We start from the raw sequence: 23,639 nt of genomic DNA, 5'->3' as shown, positions 1-23,639 counted from the left end.
AATGGCCGATCTCCAATCATCTTCTACTATTGTGAGTAGGGATACTTCCTCCGAGGCGAAGGCTGGAGCTATTTTAACTTCGAAGGGACATTGTGGATCCGTCCAGTTCTCCTCACTAGAGGCCATTTTGGCTAAATGATCCGCCTCAGTGTTGGATCCCCGGGGGACATGAATCAGTTCCCATTTAGTTTCTTTAGCCTCGAGGTGATCTAACAATTTTTTGACTTCTGCTACGTATTTGGCCAAAACATCATCTTTTACCTCGTAATTCTTGATCACTTGATTGACCATTAGCTTGGAGTCACTATATATCACAATCCGCTCGGGAGTGATTTCTTTAAGTAGGCGTAATCCCAATACCAGAGCTTCATATTCAGCGGCATTATTAGTTGCATGAAAATTCAATTTTGCTGCGTACCGTAACTTTATGTATTGGGGACCCTTGATCACAACGCCTATGCCAGCTCCATCCGTCGAGGAGGCACCATCGTTGTACATTGTCCACTCTTCCATTTGAGGTTTGGGATGATCTATCCCCTCTTCAGTGAATTCATTCACAAAGTCTGCCAAGACCTGACTCTTTAAAGCTGACCTGCTTTCATATCTCACATCGAATTCACCAAGGCGGATTGCCCATTCCATCAACCTTTCAGAAGTGTCCGGCTTCTGCAACACCTTTCTCATCGGTATATTCATTCGAACCACCACAGTATGAGCCTGAAAATATGGCCTAAGGCGGATCGATGTGGTGACAACAGCCAGCACCATTTTATCAAGCTTAGAATATCTGGTTTCGGCATCTTTTAGAACCTTGCTCACATAATAAATCGGAAACTGCTGGCCATCCTCCTCTCGTATTATGACCGTGCACACAGCTTTATCCGTAACCGATACGTACATGTAGAGGTCCTCACCTTTCATCGGCCGACTCATAATGGGCGGCTCCGTGAGAAACCGTTTGATCCCTTCAAAGGCCTTTTCACAATCCTCGCTCCATTCGAACGCCTTCTGCTTTTTGATGACCTCGTAAAAGGGCTGACATCTACGCGCTGAACAAGAGATAAACCTGCCCAAGGCTACGATCCGCCCATTAAGGCGTTGCACTTCTCTGATGTTCCGTGGTGCTTGCATTTCTAGGACAGCCTTAACCTTGTCAGGATTTGGGCTAACTCCTTTTTCGCTGATCATGAACCCTAAGAATTTTCCATACGTTGCACCAAAAGTACACTTCTCTGGGTTTAGCTTAATATTGTGGCGTCGGAGTACGTCCAGTACCTCCTTCACATCATCGGCATGCTTTTCAACGGTTGTGCTTTTAATGATCATGTCATCCACATAGACTGAGTAGTTATCACCCTTGCTTTCCGCGAATATTTTGTTCATCATCCGCTGATAGGTAGCCCCTGCGTTCTTAAGCCCAAAGGGCATGACTTTGAAGCAATAAGTGGCTTGATGAGTCACGAACGAGGTTTTAATTCTATCCGAAGGCTCCATGGGAATTTGATGGTAACTTGACTTCACATCTGTAAAGGAGTACATTGCATGCCCGAAAGTTCCATCCACGAGTATGTCAATACATGGCAAAGGGTAGTTGTCCTTGGGACAAGCCTTGTTAAGATCTGTAAAGTAGATACACATGCGGTAGGATCCGCCTGCTTTCTTCACCAGAACGACGTTCGCCAACCATTGAGTATAAAGTACCTCCTCAATGGCATCCGCCCGTTGGAGCTTGGTGATCTCTTCTTCTATCACCTTCTGTCTTTCAAGCCCATGGTTCTTTCGCTTCTGAGCTACGGGAATTACATCTTTATCAATGTTAAGCTTGTGAGTGATCATGTCTGGACTGATCCCGGGGAGGATCTCATCCTTCCAAGCAAAGACATCCTCCGCTTCATGGAGTACCTTGGTGATTGCGTCTTTAATTTTGCCCTTGAGCCCCTTGGCCATTCGCACCTATTTTTCATCCGCCATGAGGTACATTTCTGTCTCGCCCAAGGCCATTGTGACGAGCTCCTCCTCACCCTCCTCCTTAGATTGAGGGCGAATCCTTAGTGATGCCGAATACGTCTCCTGAGCCACCTTTTGGCTCCCTCTGATCATTACACCTCCCTTGGCCGTGGGGATGTAAAGCGTTAAGTGGCGTATGGAGATAAGGGCTGCTGCTTCGGAGATAAAGGGCCGTCCAAGGATGATATTGTAGGCTAACTGACCATCCAAGATAGAAAATTCCAGATCCCCTTTCCAAACCTGATCATCGTCTGCAAGCTCGCAATCCAGAGTGACTTGGCCTTTTGTCTGGATGGTGTGTCCAGTCACTCCTAGGATATCTACCACAGTTGGCTCCACTTGGACCGGATCAATCATGAGTTTGGCGAAAGCTCCTCTAGTGATGACATTGCACAAACTTCCAGTATCAATCATCACTCTTTTCATCTCCCAGCCTTCCACCATCATAGTGACGACCAATGCATCCGCATGAGGAGAGATTTCAGGACCTACATCGGCAAAGGGGCGATTTAACGATGTCCTGTCAAGAGCGGTGGTCTTTGCCTTCTTCAGCACTGGTTGATATCCAGGTCCGCCTGCTATGACATTAATGGTACCCTTTCCTTTCTTCTTTTGGTCCTCTCTGGATCTATCGCCATCTCCCTTCTTGCCATCATTTTGGATGAACCGATCCAATTTGCCTCTCTCAATGAGACGCTCGATTTCCCGAGCCAACTCCCAACACGCATCGGTGTCATGGCCATTTTTCCTATGATATTTACAATAATTTTTAGGATTTTTACCAGTATTGGTGTACTCCCCCCCTTTTGGTTCGGGGTATGAAATGCTCCGTTTGTGTTGACTGTTCTCGATCCACATAAGTACTTCACTTTTAGAAGCATTGAGAGGCGTGAAAGAGGTGACAAATGCCGATTTGTTCTTAGAACCTTTTCGCTGACCTCTAGAGGAGGAATCCTGGTGCTTGTCCTTTTCCCTATCTCGATGGCGAGAATCGCCTCTGTCCCTTCTATGCGGAGATAGAGATTCGCGGCGAATGTCATCTACCTCCATAAAGTCCTTGCAGCGCTCTATTAGTTCTGCCATGCTGGTAGGCTTCTTGCGAATTAGATCCTCCTGTAAACTTTTACAAGTGGTATTTTCTACCAGAGATTCCACTGCCATGGAGATATCTACATCCACAATTTGTATACACAATTTGTTGAAGGAGTTTATATAATCTCGAAGGGATTAATTCGCCTTCTTCTTTAATTCAAAGAGCTTCCTGGATTTGACCACTGGAGGGATACAGCCAGCGAATTTAGCGCAAAACTCTCTGCTTAGTTGGTCCTAACTATCAATCGAGCAAGGAGGCAATGATTGGAACCAGCCATAAGCGGGACCTCCTAACGTGGTGACAAACATTTTGCATAGCACTGGCTCGGTTGCACGATTGAGGCGAAGCAATATTCGGTATTTTCTGACATGTGCCTCCGGGTTGTCAGCACCTGTGTATATAGCGAGATTAGGTATTTTAAAATGCCTATCCGTCTCCTCCGCTTCAATCCAAGCCGTGAAGGGCGAATCACGATTGGCGAATGGGTTATGCCTGGCATTCTCCTCATTCATGCGGAGCACCGCTGCTCGAACTCTGTCATCAAAATTCTCCGGATCCGCCCTTGGGCGACCCCTCCGTGGAGATCTGCTTGGAGAAGATGACGAACTGGATCCCGAAGATGGATCCGAGGGTGATTGTCCGTCACGTCCGCCTCCGCCTACATGCCCGCCTCCACCTCCACCTCCTTCGCCTGGGGGAGCCTGACCGTTATCTCCTCCAGCGCCTCCTGAAGGAATATGCTCATTATTTCCCTGGTGTGGTGGTGGTGGTGGCAGCCCACTTGGATGTGGTGTGACTACTGGCCTTTTACTCTTCCTACGTCTAGTAGATGGGGGTGACCTGCCTCTACGGGAAGATCTCGGTTTTCGGGGCGAAGGTGATTCAGACCGCCTACTTTTCTCCTTTCTACGCTTCTTATGCTTCCGCCCTTCTGATCCACCCATGGAGAGGTTTGTCCGCAGTCGCCTTGGGATATCTGATCCGCCTAGATCAATCCTCTGGCTAGTGGATCCGCCCACCAGAGTTTGAGTGGTTCTTTGACTCCCTCCTGCGCCAGCAGGAAATAACTCTCGATTGATCGGTCGTTCTCCTAACGCCGTCGTGGTGGTTAATTGTATGAATCCTAGGCTAATTGTATCCTGTGACATTATCATTCATCTTTAATAATATTTTAGCTCTTATTTTGTTCTATGATTAATTGTTTAATCTTTGTCTTACGCTTTATTCAATTGGTTTAACTATTCAAAATCCCCAAAATCGAGTAGGCACATATTGTGAGCTGAATCTGACCTAGTCAGAGCCTAGGAGATTGACGACCTCTTAGTTGATTAAGCCCAAATTGCTGAGCCTTAGACCTAGTTTCGGCCTTACAAGAGAATCACGCACTAGGAACTTCAGGAGGGTAAGTAGTGTTAATCGCCTTGAATACAAGTGACTTAGATTAGGTTTTTAATCAATAGACCTAATAACCTAACCTCATTATTATCGTTCATACCATGTTCCTTCGGGTAATTGCATTAGTGAAAGATCAATTAGGAGTAGTTTAACTTAATTAGGCGTAGAATAACTTAGTTAGAACTAGATAACTTAGCTAGGAGTAGCGTAGTTCAACCTAGGAGTAGATTAACTTAATCAAAACCAATTCAAACCCCAGAAAGCCTAGATAACACCTGAGACCTAGTAATTCGATACTTGTGGTAAATAAGTCCTGTGGATTCGATACCTGGACTTTCCAGATTTATTACTTGATAACGACGGGGTACACTTATCCCTTAGTGAGTCTTCTGCACCGAAGGCGCATCATAAACGCAAGCCTTAGTTTCACTCGATTAGATCTTAGAAGGTTTAGAGTTAAACTAAGTCAATAGATGCAACCCTTACGGGGGAGTAATTTCAGAAGAATAGGAAAGGTCAACTTTCATGGGAGCTCAACGCTGAGTTCGAACTAAATACTTTTGCCAAACATCAAAATGGGGGAGTTTGTTGAAACACCTTTCCACATGATTTTGTTTTGACAAAATTATTTATGTTAATCCCATGATTAAACAATTAAATTTAAGTGCTTTGGTTTAATTGTACTAATATGTTTGTTCAATGTTGAGTAAGTAAACTGACTAGAACAGGAACTAAGTGTTCATAAAAAGAAAGACAGAACAAAGTCAGCATAAGCAGATCACACAGCAGAAGCTGAGTGGAATACAACTCAGCGTTGCAAGAGAAATGTCTTCTTTAGAAAAGCTTGAAGGCGAAGCTGCGGAGTCAAGCTGAGCAACTTTCAAAGTCGACCGCTAAGTCAAGCTGAGTAAAGATCAAGTCAACGTCAATGATCCGTTTACTATAAGAAAAGGTCCGACAAATCTCTGCAACAAAACAGAAGCCTCGGAAATATGGTCAAGGATCTTTTCGAGACGCATGGACCGTCTGGATTTTGGCTAGAAGACAAACCTGGCACTAGAAGACGAACCTGGCGCAAGAAGACGAAACTAGCAAACCTAGCCCCTGCTAAAAACAGACGACAGGATTGGCCTGCAATTCTGGAAGCTGACCTATCAATGATGAAAGAAGACCGTTTACTCCCAACGGATATGTCGGAATTCAAATTATTTGAAGCTTTAGAATTCACTAATTCAAAAATCCAAAAGAGAAGCTGTCTGAATAGAAAAAGCAAGTTTTTACACCCAATTCCAATCATTGTGCAAAAGTCTAGAGTGAATTGTATTCATCTAAAGTGTTCTTCGTTTTGTGAGAACAATCTTGTATCAATTGTAAAGGTTAGAAGAGTGAAGCTAAGTACTCGGTTATAGTACTCAGTGGTAGAGAAATTCTGGATACTCGGCTATAGTATTCAGTGGTAGATAGGATGGAGTAAACGAATAGAGGACGGTACTCTTGCATACTAAGTTGCTATTGTAAATGGTTTGTGCTCTACCTTTAAAGAGCTCAGTAGTGGATTGAAAAAGCCTGGAGGGATTCTGGGGACTGGACGTAGGCGGCGAGGCTGAACCAGGATAAGTCTGCTGAGTAATCTCTAACCCTTTCTCTTGATATATATGTGTATGTATGTGTTGCCTGCTTAAATTACTCAGTAAATAATTTGTACAAGCCGATGCTGAGTAATCAGAGTGCTGAGTTGGAAGCTGACCTAAAGTGTTACTTCCCAACTCAAAATTGAAACAGCTCTAGTCAGTATCTGATTAAAGCTGTCTCACAGTGCACTCAGTCTTGCTGACCTGAAACTGAGTTAAAATATCAAATATTTAATTAAGTCAGCATTATTAAGCGAAAAGGTTATATTAGTTCCTACCCCCCCCCCCCTTGGAACTAATCCTATTACATTACACGGGACCAACACTTTCTTTCCCTAGGTTGCTTGGTTTTCTTCTTCTTCTTCTTCTTCTTCTTCGAAGGAATCATTTGGTCAGTCCGAGGGTTTTCACCAAGGATGCTGACCTCGGGCATTGGTTGGTCAAGCCGACCATGTGTTTGTTCCTGAGACTTCGAGGAAGTCTCATGATATTCCTGCTCAGCAGGAGATGGAGGATTAATGTCGGAGCGGTTGTCATCATATTGCTCATCAGACATATTCTGGGAATCGTTCGACATGGTGTTCTTGAGGATTTTTGAGAGAGTTAGAAGATTAGGGAATTAAGAGAGAGAGATCGAGTGCGAAATGTTTCAAGTGTAAAGAGGAGTTAGTGGGAATTCTTCCACTATTTATAGCCGGTGCGTGTTGATCTGATAGGTCAGAATGGCGGTTCAATTTTGAATCAATCAACGATATTTAATTCTGACATTAATGACACATTCGGCGCATGGGTTTCTAATCATTACGCTTACGTCATCCTAGGTGGCTACTTAGATATGCGTGCAAGTATTCTACTCAGCATCTAAGATACTAAACGTTTGGTGTTCTGAGTACTTAGTTTAGCGTAGAAGGGGTTCCTATCATGTGGAGTAACTCAGCATTTTATCAATCACTAAATATATATAGCAATTCATCAAATAGTGATTTCATAGCATTCATATCTACTCAACATATGATAGTTACTCAACCTGTAATAACCACTCGGCATGATATAATCACTCAATATACTTAGAATTTTATTGAAGAGGATTAGACATACCGATAGCTTCCCTTAGTATGCTGAACTGCTCACGAGCCAATGGCTTCGTGAAGATATCTGCAAGCTGTTCACCTGTTGGAACATAGGTCAGCTTGATCTCACCCTTGAGTACATGATCTCTGATGAAGTGATGCCTTATGCTGACATGCTTCATCCTGCTGTGTTGGATTGGATTTTTAGATAAGTCAATGGCACTTTTGTTATCACATTTGACTTCAATTGTTTTGGTTTGAACTCCATAATCATCCAGCTGTTGCTTGATCCATAGGACTTGTGCAACACAGCTTCCAGCAGCAATGTACTCAGAGTCAGTTGTTGACAGGGCAACTGACGACTACTTCTTACTGAACCAAGACACTAGACAGCTTCCAAGGAAGTGACATCCTCCTAAAGTGCTTTTCCGCTCAAGCTTGTCTCGTCCATAGTCAGCGTCAGTGTATCCAACGAGTGTGAAATCGTTCATATTGGGATACCATAAACCTGCATTCACTGAGCTTTGCAAATATCTAAGGATTCTTTTTACAGCTATGTAGTGAGATTCCTTAGGGTCAGCTTGATATCTTGCACAGTAACATACTGAGTACTGTATATCTGGCCTACTTACCGTTAGATAGAGTAGAAAGCCTATCATACCTCGATATAATTTGCTGTATACTGACTTACCTTTTTCATCAGCACAAAGCACAGTGTCAGTACCCATTGGAGTAGATATTTAATTACAATTTTCCATATCAAATTTCTTCAATATCTCCTTAGCATACTTAGTCTGACTAATGAAGATGTCATTCTTGCCTTGTTTGATTTGAAGTCCAAGGAAGAAGTTGAGTTCTCCCATCATTGACATCTCAAACTCAGTTTGCATCTGCTTGCTAAATTCCTTGCACATTGACTCATTAGTAGCACCAAAAATAATATAATCTACATATATTTGTGCCAACAGGGTATCTTTACCCTTTTTCTTAATGAATAAGGTTGTGTCAGCTTTTCCTCTGACATAATTTCTGGTCAGCAGAAAGCTGGTCAGTCTTTCATACCAAGCACGTGGTGCTTGCTTCAGACTGTACAGAGCCTTTTTGAGTTTATAGACATGGTTTGGGAATTTTGGATCCTCAAACCCTGGAGGCTGACTAACATAAACCTCTTCATTTATAACTCCATTAAGAAATGCACTTTTAACATCCATTTGGAACAATTTAAAATTCATAAAGCTAGCATATGCACACAATATTCTTATAGCCTCTAATCTAGCTACGGGTGCAAAGGTCTCACCATAGTCAATACCTTCCTGCTGACTGTAACCTTGAGCTACAAGTCTGGCTTTGTTCCTGACTACGTTTCCCTGTTCATCTAGCTTATTACGGAATACCCATTTTGTTCCTATGGTCTTTTGATTCTTTGGTTTAGGCACTAAATCCCATACTTCATTCTCTTGAATTGGTCGAGCTCCTCTTGCATCGCATTTATCCAGAATTCGTCGTTCTCAGCTTCTGAGAAGTTTCTTGGTTCGAGGACTGACACGAAGGCTACGTTGCTGAGGTATCTCCTGAGTTGATTTCTGGTCATCAGGGTGTTCTCAGCGGCATCAAGAATGCTACTTTCTGAGTGTCCTCTTGGAACCTTGATCTCTTTAGGTAGTGTAGTGTCTTCAGGGATAGGTGTTTGAACATTTTCTGCAGGATTATATTGGTCAGCAAAGATAATTTCAGGTTCGTTCTTACCTTTGGTCAGCCCTTGAGGTAGTGACTCAGTGGCTCCATTTTGGTCAGCGGAAGCTGAGCATGTGTCATCTTCAATAGGCTGACTTGTTTTCCCTGCAGGGTCAGTTTCATCGAACTCAACATGTACAGACTCTTCTAAGACCTGAGTTCCTTTATTAAACACCCTATATGCTTTGCTGTTTGTTGAGTACCCTAAGAAGATAGTTTCATCAGCTTTAGAATCAAACTTAGCAAGGTTGTCTTTAGTATTTAAAATAAAAAATTTGCAACCGAAGGCACGAAAATATCCAATATTGGGTTTTTGTCCTTTCCAAAGTTCATAGGGGCTTTTCTTAAGTATAGGTCTAACTAGAGCCCTATTGAGTATGTAGCAAGCTGTGTTGACAGCTTCACCCCAGAAATACTTTGGAAGCCTATTCTCACTCAGCATTGTCCTAGCTATTTCGACTAGGGTTCTGTTCTTCCTTTCAACTACCCCATTTTATTGAGGAGTTCTAGGAGCAGAAAAATTGTGGTCAATACCGCTGACTTCGCAGAATTCATCAAATTGTTGATTTTTTAATTCTCCGCCATTATCACTTCGGATGTGAGCTAATTTTAGGTCTTTGTCATTTTCAAGTTTTCTAATCAGTGTTGAGAACATCTCAAAAGCTTCATCCTTGCTACTCAGCGGGATGACCCAAGTATACCGAGAAAAGTCATTTACAATGACCAAGGAAACTCTCTTACCACCCAAGCTCAGTGGCTGGACTGGTCCAAAAAGATCCAAATGTAGTAACTCTAATGGGCGCTTGGTTGAGACTACATTTTTACTTTGAAAAGACTTTTTGGTTTGTTTACCTTGCTGACAAGCATTACACAGTTGATCCTTCTCAAACCTGAGTTTGGGTAATCCCTCAACTAATTGCTTTCTTGCTAATTTAGCAAGGAGGTCCATGTTGGTCCCTTATAACGTTACAAGTATAGTTCCAAGGGGGGGTTAGGAACTATTTAAAAATTTTAAGTTAGGGCAGACTTCTTTTTCGTGAGAAAAAAGGTTTTAACAGCGGCGCTGAGTGAATAGCAAGATACTGGCTTAGTCAACTGGTGACTAGGTCAGTTTCTTTACTTGAGTCAGGAGATAGCACTTAGAGTCTATTCCTGAGCTCAGATATTCAATGCGCACAACTCAGCTTGACCTCTTTACTTGGTCAGTTTTTGTTTAAGCAAGCAATAAATATATAAAGGAGTTTAAGGTTAGAAATGTGTTACTCAGCAGATTTATCCAGGTTCAGCCTCCAAGCCTACGTCCTGTCCCCGGAACACGTTCCGAGATTTCGAATTCTCTACTGAGCTCTTTAACGGTAGAGCATCAAACGTTTTACAATCTTAGCAACTGATGCGTCCCCACCTGGGTTAGAGATGGGAACTCACTAAGGGATAAGTGTACCCCGTCGTTATCAAGTAATAAATTTCTGGGTTTAAGTCCAGGTTATCGTCCACAGGATTTATTTCTGCAAGTACCGAATTACTAAGTCTCGGATGTTATCTAGGCTTAAGGGGTTTGAGTTGGTTTTGTTTAATTAATCTACTCCTAGGTTGGATTGCACTAATCCTAACTAGATTATCTAATTCTGACTAAGTTATCTAATTCTAGCTAAGTTATTCTAAACCTAACTAAATTACTCTACCCCTAATTAAGTTAAACTACTCCTAAGTGATCTTTTGTCAATGCAATTATCTAAAGGATCATGGAGGGATACGATGATAATGGAAATAGATTGTTTAAACAATTGAATTAAAACCTAAGTCACTTGTGTTCGAGGCGATTAACCCGACCTATCCTCCTAAAGTTCCTAGTTCGTGATTCCCTTGTAAGGCCGAAACTAGCTCTAAGGCTCAGTAATTTAGGCTTAATCTTCTATAGGGTCGTCAATCCTATAGGCACTGACTAGGTCAGATTCAGCTCGCAATATGTGCCAACTTGATTTTGGGATTATCGAATGAGTTAAACCAATCAAACAAAGCGTAAGACAAAGATTCAAAGCATTAAAACAATTGAAGAAACAAAACTATTATATTAATCAAAGATGGAGAACATTGTCACAGAGTTACAGTAAGCCAAAGATTCATAGCATGTATCATAGGATAAACAAGTGATAAAAGAAGAAAAATCCCTTTCAGGGAACCTGTCAACCAATGCAGGCGTCTTCCTAGGACTTAAGGATGGAGCTCGAGCAATCCTCGGTGAATGGAGCTTCGGAGGAGTCTTCAATGGAGGTTTGAAGGTTTATAGAGGAGGTGGAGAGGATTTCTCGAGGTGGAAGATAAGAAAATTACAAAAACAAAAGATTCTGAATTACAATTGAAAAACCCTATTTATAGACGCGTCTCGTGCCTCGTTTTGACCTATATTCGTGTTCTAGTTGGTGTAGGAAGACGTGGGGTCGAATGTGGCTTCGTGGGGGCGGAATTGGTCTTTTTGACCAATTCCCGCAAGTCTGCTCGCCGAGCAGGAAAGGCTGCTCGCCGAGCAGAATTGCGACGACCAGCCCCTGCTCGCCGAGCAGGCGCCTGGTGGCCTGCTCGCCGAGCAGGCGCCTGGCGCCCTGCTCGCCGAGCAGGCCTCTGGCGGCCTGCTCGGCGAGCAGAAATGGCCCGGGGGGCCCTGCTCGCCGAGCGTTTTCGCCCGAAGCGCGCTCGATCCGTGCCGGATGACTTCCAAACCCTTTTTCGTCCGAACTTACACCTGCACACGCATAAAAACTCCAGAAAACATTAGTCCAAAAGCCGAATTGATCCCTCAATCGCTTTTTTTGAGCAAACGCTTCGTTTGGTGCGACTTTTGACGGACCAATTGGCTTCAAAAGATAACGGAATTCTAATATGCGTGTTATTTCGGCCGTATTTGCCTAAATTGATCACAAAACGAGCCTAAACGACGAAAAGTAAATAGAATGCTTCCAATTTCTAACTAACTCACACAAAAGCATTTAAATGCGAGAATTGCTCGCTTATTAGCCAAATAAACCCAAAAACCGTCCTAAACCCGTACCCAAAGATAGGGGTTTTTGACCCCTATCAAACCTCCTCGCACTTAAAACTTTACTTGTCCCCAAGTAAACTAAAAAAAACTAAACCCGCCATCACAAGCAAGCTAGAAAACTTCCCAGTTTGACTCGGTGCTTGACACAATTTCGAGCATCTGTAATTACATGCATTCGGAAATACAACGTAGAGACACGATATCCAAAAGCCGCATTTCAATTACAATAGGTCATAGTTTTAAGTAAAAGGACACATGTTCAATTGAACGAGCTTGAGGGGATCGCTAAGTAAAACACCTCACCATAGGTAGTTCACTCATTCACACAATTTTGGTGGCTAAAGTGTTTACTCTCGGCTTATATTCTTGCTTAGGATTACGTTGATATTGAACGTTCATCCGAATTCCTCTACTATGCTATATGACTCCGATGATATCAAAAACAGCCTCTAATTGGGGTTGTAATGTGGTTAGAGGGTTAAAGGTACAACAAAGGTTAAGTGTTCTAGCGCTACAACAACAAAGTTTAAATGGCTTTAGCAAATATGAAGTGATTGAGCTTTTTATTCGTCCCTTATTGTTTTCTTTTTGGGATGTTTTCTTTGAGACGTTTTTGATTTTTCTAAGAACTGGGGAATGGAGTTCTTCCCTTTTGTTCGTCTCTTTTCTTTTCTTTTTCTTTTTCTGTTTTTCTTCTTCTCTTTTTTTTTCTTTTGGAATAGTGATGCTCATTCACTTCTTAGCCTTTTGGCTTGCTACTATAATGCCATAAACAACGATAAAGCGCTAGAGAAAAACAAAGGCTCAATTTGAGCTTTGCAAAAACAAAGGTTAAGTAGCGAACCAAGTTGTGGTTCGCAAAAACGGGTTAGAACGAAAGAAAAATCTACAAACTACAAAAATGTCGGCTCAAAGGGGCTTCCTAGAGTGGATGAAAAAGAAAAACAAGGTAAAGAAAAGGTTAATTCTAATGAGGCTGATTCATCGTTTATCATCTCAAATCATCGCATGTAGGTTCAACACAGTATTAGGTGCAAAATCTGTAATCTTCCACAAGTCAAAGCATTCACACAAAAATGTCAAGAAAAAGAGCTTTTTGATGTTCGCTCTTAGGCTCAAATTCAGCTCACAATTCTTTGGGTTTCAATTTGTGTTTACTAGTTTTTCCCAAACTCAAGTTTAATATCACATGCCTTCAATTCTTAAGTTATCTACCTAAGTAATGATTTTAGCATTTCTTCAAAAGTAGGGTCTAAATGCAAACTGTAGCTCATGCTTTTACAGATACAAGAGTTGTGTCCTACGCCTAAACTAGTTGTCATGCAATTTTAGATTCGGTTTTCAGCCCTTAAAGACAAATAACGAAGTTTAGATTCGAAGGAGGTTCACGGTTTTAGGTCCTAAACATGCAAAAACATAATAAAACGCCAAAACGCAAACCTAAACTAGACACGACGTGGCAAAAATTTAAAAATTTATACAATTTTTGTAAGTTTGTCTACCCCTCCTCCTCACACTTAAAATATGCAATAAGTTCCAACATTGCATTATAGATCATGAAATACGTGTGTAAAAAGTTAGGGTGGAGGAGATAACTTACTGATCGACCGGGGGGTAAGGCCAAGGCATGTTGTAGCGCTCGCAGTAATCAGCCGCTACGTATTCAAGACCCGAAAGCCTTCGGTCCATATTCTGCTCAAAGTTGGTGAACCGTTGGTCCATCTGTTGAACAGTGTTAAAAGTCCAAAGGTTAAGATCCCGCATTTCTGCCATCATGGTGTTGATGGCTTGGAACTGGGCCTCCGTCCCCGATGCTTGGTGTTCCCTTTGGTCTCCTGCCGTTGCAGGTTCTTCTTCCTCAGGTTCTTTATCCCTTCTCTGTTGTGGAACTCGTGCTCTTTTTCTTCCTCCTCCGCTGGAGCTCGCTCCTCCAGTTGGGTTCCTGTTTAAAACTTCTTGAAAAGTAGATTTCCCCAAAAACTTGGAGTTTAGCAGAGTAGGATAAATAGCAATTTCGGGATTATCTAAGTTCTTTGAATTGGCTCTCAAGCAGGTTGGTCACTAGATGCCCAAGGCCTAGGGAACCACGTTTTCTACTTGTTTGGCTCGAGAAGCCTTCAAACACGGCCTTGACAGTGTCCACGGGTTTGTGGTTGGCCACACACCATAATATGAGCAATTCCGTCTTTGAGACTTTATTGCTCTCGTTTTTGCCCAACAAGTTATGGGCCACAAACTTGTGGACGAGATTATAAACCCCCATTAAGGCTGCTAGTGTGGTAGCATCAATGCGGTAAGGTTTACCGTTTAACCTAAAGGAATGCTTCCCACCGCCCAAGGGTAGCTCCTTTTTCCAAGTTGTCAAGAATTCTATGGTGAAATTGTGATAAACCGGAGTCTGGGTTGTGGCTAGTCTATACCAGCCGTGGAATTTGAGGAGTTCATTGAAATCCTTCTTTAGACCTAGACTCGATAAATAGGTTTGATCGACAATTATATGTGTAGCAAGGTCTTGCTTGGAAAACCTATCATACAAAAGACCCTCACGCTCATCAATAAGGCCAAAGGGTGGATCATACTTAGCTTGGAGGCTTTCATCGAACTCGACCTCCGATTCGGCTTCGTTCTCGACGACGATCTTAGCTTTTCCTTTCCGACCCATATTTCCTGAGGAATAGACCAAAAATGGGAGAGTTAGAAAATATTCTCAAGCTTCAACATAAACCCCCAATAAATCATTCATAGGCATAATCATAGCTTTAGGCACTTAGGGACTAAATCATAAGCATTTGGTCTTCTAAGTGTTTTACCCGAAATTCACAAAATTCATGCAAAATTGGAGATACCCAATGACTAAAACACAAAAAGAATGCAATTCCCAACCTTTTTGACAAGTTTCTAACTATAGATTGAATAGTTGAACTTTGAGCTTAAATGAGGATTTTGCCCAAATTGAGCAATTTCTCCAAATATTCACAAATTAGGAATAAAAATCACACCCAAACTACAGATTAATCATTATGTTAACATAAATTGCAAGGAAATCAAGAATTTAGAAGCAAACAAGACATTAATTTGAGAAAAGGGGAAAAAAAACCCAAAACTTAGGTTTTCCTTAAATCTCAAAAATTATCACCCTAAGCTAAAATCTAGGCCTATAAACATGTTAGAAATAAAAAAAAAAGTAAAGATTCATACCTTATATCTTGAATTCGGGTTAGAATGAAGGATTTGGGGGGTTAGGTTTTGAAGAAGCAAAAGAGAAGGAGAAGAAAAATGGTGGAATAAAAAGAAAAGAAAGAAGAGAGAAGGAAAGAAGAAGGTGGGGAAAGGGATGATGAGTCATCCCCCCCCTTTTTTTTTCTTTTCTTATTCTTTTCCTTTTTCCATCTCTCTCTTTTTTTTTTGGCTCGGGATTTTTTTAAAATCCCGAAGAGCCCTTGTCGGCTGAGCTGGCTGGCTCGGCCGACCAACCCGGTGAGTTGGGCAGTGCCCAACTCGCCCAGGCTGGGCGAATTTTTTTTTTTTTTTTTTTTATAGAGTACGGGGGAAACAAAGTTTGACAATTAAAACAAACAAGATCAAAATTCAATTAACCAAAATAACAAAAGGAAATAAGAGCAAAATAAAAGAAGAGAAAAGAAAATTGCAGAATCAAATTGTTCAAACTTTGGATTAAAACCGAGGAGAACCCGATTTCTCCCCCTTACTCAATCATTTCTCAGGATCTTTGGATTCTTCTCCGTTGTGCTCGGGAGAGAACCCTGTGGCCTTTCCTGCCTGTCCCTATTAATCTGAGCCACCTGATTGCTCAAGTCCTTGCAAAAGGCTTCGTTGTTGGCAAGCCTAGCTGAGATCTCCTTCAGAAGGGTGATCACTTCGTCAGATTCCTTAGGGTGTTGCACTGGCCCTTGATTATGCTGTTGGTATGGGGGCATGCCAAGCCCCTGCTCTCTATGCTCTTGAACAAATCCGTTAGGAGGTCGAAGCACATTCTGGTTTGAATTCCCGTAAGAAAGGTTCGGGTGCTGAGCCCTCCTGTAGTTGCCATTGTTGTTGTAGGAGTTGTAGTTGTTGGGGTTACCGTTGTTGTAATTCTGATTGTACTGCGGCTGTCCCCCAACGTAATTCACCATCTCCACCCCATCTCCAGCGAAAGGGCTACCTGCTTGACAATCCTTACCATTGTGTTCGCCGCCACAGTGCACACAGGTAGGAGGTCGGCTAAGTGTAGCCAACAGTACATCCATCTTCCTACTCAAATCTGCAACAACTGGATTCTGCTCCTGTTCTTCCACAGCAAATACCCGCTGCCTAGTGGGGCCGGCGAGCTTCTGTTCTTGCCACTGCACACTCTTTCTGGCCAGCTCATTGATCATGTCATATGCCTCTGCTGCTGTCTTCCTAAACAAATCTCCACCCGATGCGGAGTCAACAATGGCTCTGTTGGTGGGTGTCAGTCCGTGATAGAAGAAGCTCACTAACTGATGCTTGGGTATGTCATGATGAGGGCACATGCGCAGCATTTTCCTAAATCGAGTCCAAGATGTGTGGAGCGCCTCATGTTCAGGTTGGTGGAAGGATGTGATCTCACCCCTGAGCATTGCTGTTTTCGAGGGAGGGAAGTAGTAGGACAAGAACTCTTTCTCCAACCCTGCCCATGTTGTGATTGAACCAGGCTCTAGTGTTCTCAGCCATTCCAAAGCTTGCCCTGTCAAAGAGAATGGGAAAAGTTTCAGCCTAGCAGCATCTTGGGGGACCCCGTTGGTCCTTGCAGTGTCTGCGCACATTAGGAAGCGATCCAGATGATCATTCGGGCTTTCATGTGCTTCTCCTCCAAACAATCCAGTCTGTTGGATCAAGTGAATTATACCAGACTTGATTTCGTATGTGTTTGCCGGAATGTTTGGAGCAGCAATGCCTGACAGATGCTGATGTCGGTGGGGTGCCAGGATCTCACTCATCAGACGAGTGTCGCTCTCTGGTCTGGTGTTCTCATTGTTCCGTTCATTGTCAGTCATCTTGACGGGCTCGATAGGCTCGATGATCTCGTCTTGCTTCAGCTTTCCGATCTGTTTGCTCCTACGAAGAGTACGTTCAAGTTCAGGGTTAAGAGGGACAACCGGTATTTTTGCTGATCTCGTAGGCATACGCTGAGAAAAGATAAATACAGAAATAAATGAAAGCTGAAAGAAAATCATACAAATCATACAGTTTTGTACAAGTATAAGAATGGTACAGATAAATATATACAGACACGTATAGGTGAAGTTGATAGCTACATATTCGTACAAACAAATATATACAAGCGTAAGTATAAATAAGGATGGCTATCATAAATGAATATATATAAATAAGTGTATACAAACAAATATAATCGGTATAGGTATGTAGTACAAAGAATCATGATTATAAACAAGTATATATGATATTAACAAGGAAAGTATTCACAATGGAAGGTTTGAAGGTTTTTGGAGGAGGTGGAGAGGATTTCTCGAGGTGGAAGATAAGAAAATTACAAAAACAAAAGATATTTAATTTACAATGGAAAAATCCTATTTATAGATGCGTCTCGGGCCTCGTTTTGACCTAATTTCGTGTCCTTGTTGGTGTAGGAAGACGTGATGCATGCGATTGGAGGAGGTGGAGAGGATTTCTCGAGGTTGGATTGCACTAATCCTAACTAGATTATCTAATTCTGACTAAGTTATTCTAACCCTAACTAAATTACTCTACCCCTAATTAAGTTAAACTACTCCTAAGTGATCTTTTGTCAATGCAATTATCTAAAGGATCATGGAGGGATACGATGATAATGGAAATAGATTGTTTAAACAATTGAATTAAAACCTAAGTCACTTGTGTTCGAGGCGATTAACCCGACCTATCCTCCTAAAGTTCCTAGTTCGTGATTCCCTTGTAAGGCCGAAACTAGCTCTAAGGCTCAGTAATTTGGGCTTAATCTTCTATAGGGTCGTCAATCCTATAGGCACTGACTAGGTCAGATTCAGCTCGCAATATGTGCCAACTTGATAGGGGTCAAAAACCCCTATCTTTGGGTACGGTTTTAGGACGGTTTTTGGGTTTATTTGGCTAATAAGCGAGCAATTCTCGTATTTAAATGCTTTTGTATGAGTTAGTTAGGAATTGGAAGCATTCTAATATACGTGTTATTTCGACCGTATTTGCCTAAATTGATCACAAAACGAGCCTAAACGACGAAAAGTAAATAGAATGCTTCCAATTTCTAACTAACTCACACAAAAGCATTTAAATGCGAGAATTGCTCGCTTATTAGCCAAATAAACCCAAAAACCGTCCAAAAACCGTACCCAAAGATAGGGGTTTTTGACCCCTATCAAACCTCCTCGCACTTAAAACTTTACTTGTCCCCAAGTAAACTAAAAAAAACTAAACCCGCCATCACAAGCAAGCTAGAAAACTTCCCAGTTTGACTAGGTGCTTGACACAATTTCGAGCATCTGTAATTACATGCATTCGGAAATACAACGTAGAGACACGATATCCAAAAGCCGCATTTCAATTACAATAGGTCATAGTTTTAAGTAAAAGGACACATGTTCAATTGAACGAGCTTGAGGGGATCGCTAAGTAAAACACCTCACCATAGGTAGTTCACTCATTCACACAATTTTGGTGGCTAAAGTGTTTACTCTCGGCTTATATTCTTGCTTAGGATTACGTTGATTTTGAACGTTCATCCGAGTTCCTCTACTATGCTATATGACTCCGATGATATCAAAAACAGCCTCTAATTGGGGTTGTAATGTGGTTAGAGGGTTAAAGGTACAACAAAGGTTAAGTGTTCTAGCGCTACAACAACAAAGTTTAAATGGCTTTAGCAAATATGAAGTGATTGAGCTTTTTATTCGTCCCTTATTGTTTTCTTTTTGGGATGTTTTCTTTGAGACGTTTTTTATTTTTCTAAGAACTGGGGAATGGAGTTCTTCCCTTTTGTTCGTCTCTTTTCTTTTCTTTTTCTTTTTCTGTTTTTCTTCTTCTCTTTTTTTTTTCTTTTGGAATAGTGATGCTCATTCACTTCTTAGCCTTTTGGCTTGCTACTATAATGCCATAAACAACGATAAAGCGCTAGAGAAAAACAAAGGCTCAATTTGAGCTTTGCAAAAACAAAGGTTAAGTAGCGAACCAAGTTGTGGTTCGCAAAAACGGGTTAGAACGAAAGAAAAATCTACAAACTACAAAAATGTCGGCTCAAAGGGGCTTCCTAGAGTGGATGAAAAAGAAAAACAAGGTAAAGAAAAGGTTAATTCTAATGAGGCTGATTCATCGTTTATCATCTCAAATCATCGCATGTAGGTTCAACACAGTATTAGGTGCAAAATCTGTAATCTTCCACAAGTCAAAGCATTCACAAAAATGTCAAAAAAAAGATCTTTTTGATGTTCACTCTTAGGCTCAAATTCAGCTCACAATTATTTGGGTTTCAATTTGTGTTTACTAGTTTTCCCTAAACTCAAGTTTAATATCACATGCCTTCAATTCTTAAGTTATCTACCTAAGTAATGATTTTAGCATTTCTTCAAAAGTAGGGTCTAAATGCAAACTGTAGCTCATGCTTTTACAGATACAAGAGTTGTGTCCTACGCCTAAACTAGTTGTCATGCAATTTTAGATTCGGTTTTCAGCCCTTAAAGACAAATAACGAAGTTTAGATTCGAAGGAGGTTCACGGTTTTAGGTCCTAAACATGCAAAAACATAATAAAACGCGAAAACGCAAACCTAAACTAGACACGACACGGCAAAAATTTATACAATTTTTGTAAGTTTGTCTACCCCTCCTCCTCACACTTAAAATATGCAATAAGTTCCAACATTGCATCACAGATCATGAAATACGAGTGTAAAAAGTTAGGGTGGAGAAGACAACTTACTGATCATCTTGAAGCCGGAGGATTTGGACACCCGAAGTGTCTTTACCGAGATAAAGTTTAAGTCGGTGTCCATTAACTTTTTGGGTGGTTCCATCTTTCAACATGATCTCAACCATACCGGAGGGATGTGCGTCAAGAACTGAAAATGATCCATACCATCTACTCTTGAGCTTGCCTGGGAAGAATCTCAATCGGGAGTTATAGAGTAGCACTTGGTCGCCTTTTTGGAAGGTTTTCCGCTGTAACTTTTTATCATGCACCCGCTTGGTTCGTTCTTTGTACAATTTGGCATTCTCGTAAGAGTTATATCGGAGCTCATCCAGTTCGTGCAGTTGTGTTAACCGTAGATCACCTGAAAGTTTAGGGTCAAAGTTTAGAAATTTTAGCGCCCAATAAGCTTTGTGCTCTAATTCAACAGGCAAGTGGCAAGATTTCCCAAAAACCAGACGGTAGGGGGACATTCCTATGCGAGTTTTGAATGATGTCCGGTATGCCCAGAGAGCATCGTACAGTTTAAGACTCCAATCTTTTCTAGCATTCCCTACCGTTTTCTCAAGAATGCGTTTTAGCTCTCTGTTTGACACTTCTACCTGACCACTTGTCTGAGGGTGGTAAGGTGTTGCGACCCTATGGGCTACGCCATACTTTTGGAGCAATGTGTCAAACTGCTTATTGCAGAAATGGGATCCCCCATCGCTAATGATAGTCCGGGGTGTACCAAATCTGGTAAATATATTCTTTTTCAGGAATTTTATCACTACTCGAGCATCGTTTGTGGGTAGGGCTTCAGCCTCTACCCATTTAGAGACATAATCAACCGCAACAAGAATGTATTGGTTGGTGTGTGACATAGGGAAAGGTCCCATAAAGTCTATGCCCCAAACGTCAAATAGCTCACAGACGAGTATGCCTTGTTGAAGCATTTCATTTCTCCTAGAAATATTCCCTACTCTCTGACATGCATCACAATATTTAATATAATTATTGACATCACTATGCATTTGTGGCCACCAAAGTCCACTTTGGAGAATTTTAGCCACTGTCCTATCTGGCCCGAAGTGGCCGCCTGGTTCCCTAGAGTGGCACATGTTAATCACTGACTCTACCTCTTCCTCAGGTATACATCTCCTAATCATGCCATCAGTGCAGAATCGAAATAAATAGGGCTCTTCCCAAAAATATTGTTTGCTTTCAAACAAAAACTTACGTCTTTTGTTTGTATCTAAATCAAGAGGAAGAATGTTACCGACTTTGTAGTTCGCGATGTCTGCAAACCAGGGGAGAGTTTTTACCGAATATAGTGTTTCATCCGGGAATACTTCCTTTATTGCCCCATGCTCTAAGGATTGCTGATCTGACTCTAACCTGGATAGATGGTCCGCTATCACGTTTTCTACCCCTTTTTTGTCTCTGATCTCGATGTCAAATTCTTGGAGTAGTAAGATCCAACGGATCAGCCTAGGTTTTGCATCTTGTTTGCTCATCAGATATCTCAAGGCTGCATGGTCAGTAAAAATAATTACCTTAGATAACACCAAATAAGATCTGAATTTGTCAAAGGCAAATATTACGGCTAGCAATTCCTTTTCAGTTATTGAATAATTCTGTTGTGCATCATTTAAGGTTTTGCTAGCATAGAAAATTGGGCGAAAAAGTTTATCCACCCTCTGCCCAAGACAGGCTCCTACAGCCAGATCACTAGCATCGCACATTAACTCAAAGGGAAGGGACCAATCCGGGCTTACCATAATGGGTGCTTCAATTAATTTCTTTTTCAGCAATTTAAATGCAAGCATACATTCTTCATTGAAATTAAAATCAGCATCTTTTAGCAATAATTGAGTGAGGGGTTTAGTGATTTTTGAAAAGTCTTTTATAAATCGTCTATAAAACCCCGCGTGTCCTAAAAAGCTCCTAACTAATTTCATATTAGTAGGAGGTGGCAGTTTTTCAATCACCTCATTTTTTGCCGGATCGACCTCGATCCCCTTTCCCGACACCTTGTGTCCTAATACTATGCAGTTTTGGACCATGAACTGGCACTTTTCCCAATTAAGTGCCAAGTTCTTATCTTCACAACGTTCTAAGACTCGGTCCAAGTTTTCAAGACATTGGTCGAAAGTAGGTCCTACAACATTAAAATCATCCATGAAAATTTCTAGGAACTCCTCGACCATGTCAGAAAACATAGCCATCATACAACGTTGGAACGTGGCAGGGGCATTACATAATCCGAAAGGCATCCGTCTATATGCAAAAGTCCCATAGGGGCAAGTGAATGTTGTTTTCTCTTGATCCAAAGGGTCCACAGGGATTTGCATATAGCCAGATAGCCCATCTAAAGTGTAGAAAAATTCGTGCCCTGCCAATCGTTCCAACATTTGATCAATAAATGGTAAGGGAAAGTGGTCTTTACGGGTGGCCTCGTTTAATTTCCTATAATCTATGCATACACGCCAACCCGTAACCTTTCTAGTTGGGATTAATTCTCCTTTTTCATTTTCCATTACCGTTGTTCCCCCTTTTTTGGGCACACATTGAACCGGGCTTACCCATTGACTATCAGAAATTGGAAAGATGATACCTGCGTCGAGGAGTTTTATAACCTCGACTTTTACCACCTCTTTCATGTTAGGGTTGAGCCGTCGTTGAGGTTGGGCAGATGGCTTGATCTCCTCCTCAAGAAAAATTCTATGTGTGCAGATTTTGGGGTCGATACCTTTGATGTCGTGGATTGACCATCCAAAGGCTCCTTTATGTTCCATCAGCACCTCCACCAATTTTTCTTCCTGTTCAACTGTCAACAAAGAAGAAATAATAACGGGTAAATCTGTGGGAGGTTGAAGAAAAACATATTTCAGGTTGTTGGGCAAGGGTTTAAGCTCCAATTTTGGAGGTTCCTCCAACGAGGTCTTAGGTTTAGGTTTGATCTCACGATCAAGGTCCTCTTTTCTACCCTTAACCCAATAACATTTTTCAGGTGGGAGATCTTCAAATGGCTCACTTGAGTTTTCACATGTCTCACCACCTAGACCGAGTTCTAAAGAGGCATTTCTTATATCGAGATCAACTTCCTCAACACATTCATCTATAAGTGCATCCACAAAGTTACAACTTTTGGAGCGTTCTTGAGGAAATTTCATAGATTCATAAACGTTAAATGTTACCTCTTCGTCCTGCACCCTTAGGACCAATTTACCTCCATGGACGTCTATTAGTGTCCTACCGGTTGCAAGAAACGGTCTCCCGAGGAGAATGGGGACGGAGTCATCTTCTTCCATGTCGAGGACCACAAAATCGACCGGGAAGATCAGTTTGTCCACCTTTACAAGCACATCTTCAACTATGCCTTTAGGCCGTGCAATTGACCGATCCGCTAGTTGCAGTGTCATGTTTGTTGGTTTAGGTTCTCCGAGCCCCAATTTCCTGAAAATTGATAGAGGCATAAGATTAATACTTGCTCCTAAATCACATAATGCCCTATCTATGTGCATGTTGCCTATCCTACACGGCATGGTAAAGCTCCCTTGATCTTTAAGCTTGGGGGGTAATTTATGGGTGATTATGGCCGAGCATTGTTCTGTTAAAGCCACTATCTCGTTTTCCCCAAACTTCTTCTTTTTCGACAACATGTCTTTAAGAAATTTTGCATAGTTCGGCATCTCCTCTAGTGCTTCCATTAATGGAATATTTATTTCTAATCTACTAAGGATTTCCGAGAACCGGGCAAATTTCTTATCTAGGTTGGCCTTTTTCTG

Source organism: Euphorbia lathyris, chromosome 1 (genome assembly GCF_963576675.1).
Source record: "Euphorbia lathyris chromosome 1, ddEupLath1.1, whole genome shotgun sequence".
In the NCBI taxonomy this organism is placed as follows: Eukaryota; Viridiplantae; Streptophyta; class Magnoliopsida; order Malpighiales; family Euphorbiaceae; genus Euphorbia; species Euphorbia lathyris.
Note: the sequence above shows the minus strand (reverse complement) of the source record.